A 6,341-nucleotide genomic window follows, 5' to 3' on the forward strand; every position below is an offset into this window, starting at 1 on the left:
TTTCTTTTTTAAGATGTGTTAGTATATTAACTATTTCATTTTTTCTTTTTAAAGTTACAGTAATTATACTGTGTAATGTCTTAATTATCTCTAAGTCTCGGCTCATATATCTTCTCTGAGAAGTAGTCTCTCACCTGACCCTTTCAGCAAGTCTGGGTAAGGTTATTCCTTTGTGCTCCTAAAGCAGCTTTTACATACCTTGATCAGAAAACCTATGCTCTCCCCTTCTATACTTTCTTATTCAGTATTCTAGAGGGCAGATGTAGTTTCTTAGTAGTTTTTTTTCTGAATTGCTAAGGACAGTGTCTGACACCTAGGAGGTGCTCAATATATTTGTCTTGAAATAAATGAATGCTGGCTTGGTACCTGTAGCTCAGTGGCTATGGTGCCAGCCACATACACTGGAGCTGGCGAGTTTGAATCCATCCTGGGCCAATTACAACCAAAAAAAGAAAATGGCTGGGTGTTGTGTCGGGCGCCTGTAGTCCCAGCTACTTAGGAGGCTGAGGCAAGAGAATTGCTTAAGCCCAAGTGTTTGAGGTTGCTGTAAGCTGTGATGCTACAGCACTCTACTGAGGGCAACATAGTAAGACTCTGTCTCAAAAAAAAAAAAAAAAAGAATGCACTGAAGTTAGGAACTTGGAAGGAAAGAAATCATTCAGATTTTATCAGCTTATTATTTTGATTTTCATTAGAGCTTGAGAAGATTTAATAGGACAGAGACAAGGTGGTAGTTTAGGAGATAATTGGGAATTTCCAGAAGTGTTTAAAGATGCTGATCATTTAGTTCCAAGAAGTTTGGAGGATTCTAAGAAAGAAACTTTAGAAGAAAACTATACTTACACATGTTATGTTGAGTATTATACACATTAAGGTTGAATATCCCTTGTCTTAATTGGGGCCAGAAGTATTTTGGATTTTGTTCAGAATATAAAATATTTGCATTACATTCCAATGAGCATTTCCTTTGACAATCAGTCATATCAGTGCTCAAAAAGTTTCAGGTTTTGCTGGGCACAGAAGTCTGTTCCTGTAATTGTAGCTATGCAGGGGCTGAAGCAGTTGGATAGCTTGGGCCTAAGAGTTTGAGACCAGCCTGGACAATAGAGCAAGACACCCCCCTCCCCCGAAAATCATGTATGAAACACTTACAGTTAACATCATAATTATGAAGACTAAATGCTGTCCCTTCAAGATTAGGAAAGTAGGCAGGTATGAATATGCTACTACGGAAAAGAGTATGGTGGTTCCTCAAAGAATTAAAATAGACTGGCCTGAGAAAGAATGAGACTGCGGCTTTACTAAAAGTAGAAAAACTAGCCAGCCGTTGTGGTGAGTTCTTGTAGTCCCAGCTGCTGTGGAGGCTAAGGCAAGAGGATTGCTCAGACCCAGGAGTTTAAGGTTGCTGTGAGCTATGACACCACAGCAACAGAGTGAGACTGTCTCAAAAAATAAAAAAATAAGTAAAAATAGAATTGCTATATGAAGCAATTTCACTTCTGGGTATAAACTTAAAAGTATTAAAAGCAGGGTCTCAAAGAGATGTCTATACACCCATATTCAAAGCAGTGTTATTCACAGTAGGTAAAACATGGAAGCAATCTAATATTAACAGATGAACAGATAAGCAAAATGTGATATATTCATATGATGGAATATTATTCAGTATTAAAAAGGATGGAAATTCTGCAGTATGCTTTAACATGTATGAACATTGAGAAATTATGCTAAGTGAAATATATCAGTCACAAAAAGAAAACTAATAAAACTCTTTTGGAGAGAAGTATGAAAAATCATCAAAGATCTAAATGTAGACTTCCATTTGACCCTGTAATCCCATTACTAGGTATTTATCCAGAAGAACATAAATCATTTTACCACAAAGACATTTGCACTAGAATGTTTATTGCAGCTTAATTCATAATCACCAAGTTGTGGAAGCAATCTAAGTGCCCATCAACCCATGAATGGATCAAAAACTGTGACGTATATATACACCATGAATATTATGCAGCCATTAAAAAAGATGGAGACTTTGAATCTTTTACATTTACCTGTATGGAGTTGAAATACATTCTTCTTAGTAAAGTATCGCAAGAATGGAAAGATAAATATCCAGTGTACTCCATGCTAATATGAAATCAATATATAAACAATTACATGTTCCTAAGAACAATAAAACACTGTTACAGTCCAGTTTGGGGTTAGAGAGAAGCAGGAGGGGGGAGAGGAGAGGACGGATGGCAGGAGGGAGGGAGGGCAGGAGGTGAGATCTCACCTTAATGTGCACATTGTGAGTGTGTATAACACGCCCCCTGGGTGAGGGGCTCTTCTACAAATGGAACTGTACCCTGGAAGTAAGAACAATGTAACCTAAATATTGTACCCACATATTAATTTGAATAAAGTTTAAAAATAAAATAAAAACTGAGTGGCGCCTGTGGCTCAGTGAGTAGGGCACCAGCCCCATATACCGAGGGTGGTGGGTTCAAACCTGGCCCCGGCCAAACTGCAACAAAAACGATAGCCAGGGACTGTGGTGGGTGCCTGTAGTCCAGCTACTTGGAAGGCTGAGGCAAGAGAATCACCTAAGCCCAGGAGTTGGAGGTTGCTGTGAGCTATGAGGCCACAACACTCTACCAAGGGCGACAAAGTGAGACTCTGTCTCTAAATAAATAAAAAAATAAAAACAAAAGAAAAATGGCCTGTGATTCCATTTGTATGAAGTTTTTAGAGTGGTCAAAATAAAAAAGAAAGTAGAATGGTAGTTGCCAGGGGCTGGGAGAAAGGGGCAACAGAAGTTATTGTTTGATGGATATAGAGTTTCAGTTTTGCTAGGGTGTACTGTGTTAGAGTGTTTGGATTTTATTTTAAGCATTATGGAGCTTGGTGACATTTTTTGGAAGTTTACTGGCATCAGTATGAATGAAGCTGGAGAAGGGTCTATTTGAGGAGACTCTTTCATGATTATCTAGTTAAATAATGATGAACATCTGATCTGAAGTAGTAGTGAGTAGTACTAGTTGAGGTTAGATTGTTGAAAGATTCAAAATGGGTAGAGGTGGAGGCCTACCGTGTCTAGAATGATCATAAGGTATCTGATTTAAGATGTTATCGTAAATTATGGTACCATTTATATAGACAAAGAAAAGTGTTTCAGAACATACTGATTTTGAGACACTTAACAGGAGATTTCAAGTAGAGATTTCCTGCAATCATTTGAATATAGGATCCTGGAACTTGTATTAGAATCTGGAGATTCAAATTTGGTAATTCTCAGTTGGGTAAGATCACCACAGGAGTGAAAAGAAGAGAAGATCCAAGTAACACAGACATTTGAGGACTAATAGAGGAAGAGCAGCCAATAACCTGGTGAACATGTAGGTAGTTAAAAGTGTGATAATACAGATAAAAATAATCTAAGAACTTAAAAATGTATGATTTGGCAACTAAGAAGGTTTTGATAATCCTGATAAGAGCAGTATCTGTTTTAGAGCTAAAAAGTACATTGTTTTGAGTGAGCAGGGGTAAAGAAATAAAAAGAAGGATAGATTCAACTTTCAGGAAAACTTGTTGTGAAGGAAAGGAGTATTGGTAGTAACTAGAGTGGCACACAGTATCTTTTTGCAGTTTTTATTTTTTTTTGGCCAGGGCTGGGTTTGAACCTGCCACGTCTAGCATATGAGAGCGGTGCCCTACCCTTTTGAGCCACAGGCGCTGGCCAGGTGCAGTGGCTCACGCTTGTAATCCTAGCACTCTAGGAGGCGAAGGCAGGTGGATTGCTTGAGCTCAGTTGTTTGAGACCAGCCCGAGTGTGATCCCATCTCTAAAAATAAGCTGGGTGTAGTGGTGGGTGCCTGTAGTCCTAGCTACTTGGTAAGAGGATCACTTAAGCCCAAAGAATTTGAGGTTGCTATGAGCCATGACACCATGCCACTCTACCAAGGGCAACAAAGTGAGACTGTCTCAAAAAAAAAAAAAAAAAAAGCAGTGTAGAACTTACTGCAATTTTATTTATGTATTTATTTATTTTTTGAAACAGAGCCTCAAGCTCTTGCCCTGGGTAGAATGCTGTGGCATCACAGCTCACAGCAACCTCCAACTCCTGGGCTTAAGTGAGTACCTTGCAAGCCTCCGAAGTAGCTGGGACTACAGGCACCTGCCTCAGCCTCCCAAGTAGCTGGGACTACAGGCACCTTGCCTCAGCCTCCCAAGTAGCTGGGACTACAGGCACCTGCCACAATGCCTGGCTATTTTTTTGTTGTCATTGTTGTTTGGCAGGCCCACCTGGATTCTAACCCGCCAGCTCTAGGTCTATGTGGCTGGTGCGCTAGCCACTTGAGCTGTAGGTGCTGAGCCAATTTTTTATTAATTTGAATAATCATTAATCTTTATCTCTTTCTTGACTATGGATTCCATGAGGGGAGGATTATATTTGCATTCTCTTTTTCCCATTATAACTCCATTGCTTAGCACAGCTTCTGGCTTACAGCTGCTTTTTTATTTGCTTGGGGCTCTTCATACATCATCTTTGGAGAAATGGTTATTCACGTCCATATGTTATTTATTTATTGTTTGAGATTCATTGAGGGTACAAAGATTTAGGTTACACTGATTATATTTATTAGGTAAAGCCCCTCTTTTAGGAATGCGTTCCAACTCAATCCAGGTTAATACAAAAGATGTAAAGTCTCCATCTTTTTAATGGCTGAATAGTATTCCATGGTATACATACACCACAGCTTGTTAATCCATTTCTGGGTCAGTGGGCATTTAGGTTGTTTTCACATTTTGGTGATTGTAAATTGAGCTGTGATAAATAGTCTAGTGCAGATGTCCTTATGATAACAGGATTTTTATTTTCTTCTGGATAGATGCCTACTAATGGAATTGCAGAATCAAATGGGAGGTCTAATTTGAGTTATCTGCAGACTCTCCATACTTCCTTCCAGAAAGGTTGTATTAGTTTGCAGGCCCACCAACACTGTAAAAGTATTCCCCTTCTCTCCACAAGCACACCAGCATCTGCACTTTGAGACTTTGTGATGTGGGCCATTCTCACTGGGGTTAGGTGATATCTCACGGTGGTTTTGTTTTGCATTTCTATGATGATTAGGGGCGATGAGCATTTTTTCATGTTTGTTAGCCATTTGTCTTCTTTAGAGAGTGTTCTATTCATATCTCTTGCCCAGTGATACATGGGATTGTTGGATCTTTTTTTATTAATTTGAATTCTCTTAGTTATCAAACTTTTGTCTGATTCATAATATGCAAATATCTTTTCCCATTCTGAAGGTGGCTATTTGCTTTGGTTGTTGTCTCCTTAGCTGTACAGATGCTTTTCAGTTTAAGTCTTACTTATTTTTGTTGTTGTTGTAATTACCACTGAAGTCTTCTTCATAAAATCTTTCCCCAGGCTGATCTCTATAAATGTTTTCCCTATACTTTCTTTGAGGATTTTTATTGTTTCATGCCTTAGATTTAAATCATCTATCCATTTTGAATCAATTTTTGTAAGTGGTAAAAGGTGCAGGTCTAGTTTCAGTCTTTTACATGTGGGTATCCAGTTGTCCCAGCCCCATTTATTGAATAAGGTTCTTTTCCCCAGTGTATGTTATTGTTTGGTTTATCAAAGATGAGGTGGCTATGTTCTCATGGTTTTCTATTCAGTTCTAAATGTCTATGTTTCTATTTTTGTACCAATACCATCCTGTTTTGATCACTATGGCTTTGTGGTATAGCCTAAATTCTGGTAGGGTGATGCCCCCAGTTTGTTTCTGTTAGTAAAAACTGCCTTGGCTATATGGGGTTTTTTCTAGTTCCATAGGCAACAAAGAAATAATTTTTTCTAATCTTGAAAGTATGATGTTGATATTTTATTTTATTTTATTTTTATTTTTTATTTATTTATTTATTTTTGAGACAGAGCCTCAAGCTGTCACCCTGGGTAGAGTGCCGTGGCATTACAGCTCACAGCAACCTCCAACTCCTGCGCGCAAGCGAGTCTCCTGCCTCCGCCTCCCAAGTAGCTGGGACCACAGGCGCCTGCCACAACGCCAGGCTATTTTTTTGGTTGCAGCCGTAGTTGTTTGGCGGGTCCGGGCTGGGGATTCGAACCCGCCACCTTAGGTGTACGTGGCTGACACCTTAGCCGGTTGAGCTATAGGCTCCGAGCCGATGTTGATATTTTAATGGGGATTGCATTGAATCTGTAGATTGTTTTGGGAAGTATCAACTTTTTAAGAGGGGTGAATTCTTCCCAGCCATGAGCATAGTATGTTCTGCCATTTGTTAATGTCTTCTGCTATTTCCTTTCTTAGGGTTTTGTAATTTTCCTTCAA

At 39.1% G+C, this 6,341-nt stretch overlaps 1 protein-coding gene across 6 annotated transcripts in view; it reads left to right on the top strand.

The window, feature by feature from the left end:
• The window catches only part of ZCCHC11 (zinc finger CCHC-type containing 11), a 123,176-nt gene that overhangs the window by 57,563 nt on the left and 59,272 nt on the right, over window positions 1-6,341 (top strand). The window lies entirely within an intron of this gene.

Source organism: Otolemur garnettii, unplaced genomic scaffold (assembly GCF_000181295.1).
Source record: "Otolemur garnettii isolate 467f Iridium unplaced genomic scaffold, OtoGar3 scaffold00159, whole genome shotgun sequence".
NCBI classification, from domain to species: domain Eukaryota; kingdom Metazoa; phylum Chordata; class Mammalia; order Primates; family Galagidae; genus Otolemur; species Otolemur garnettii.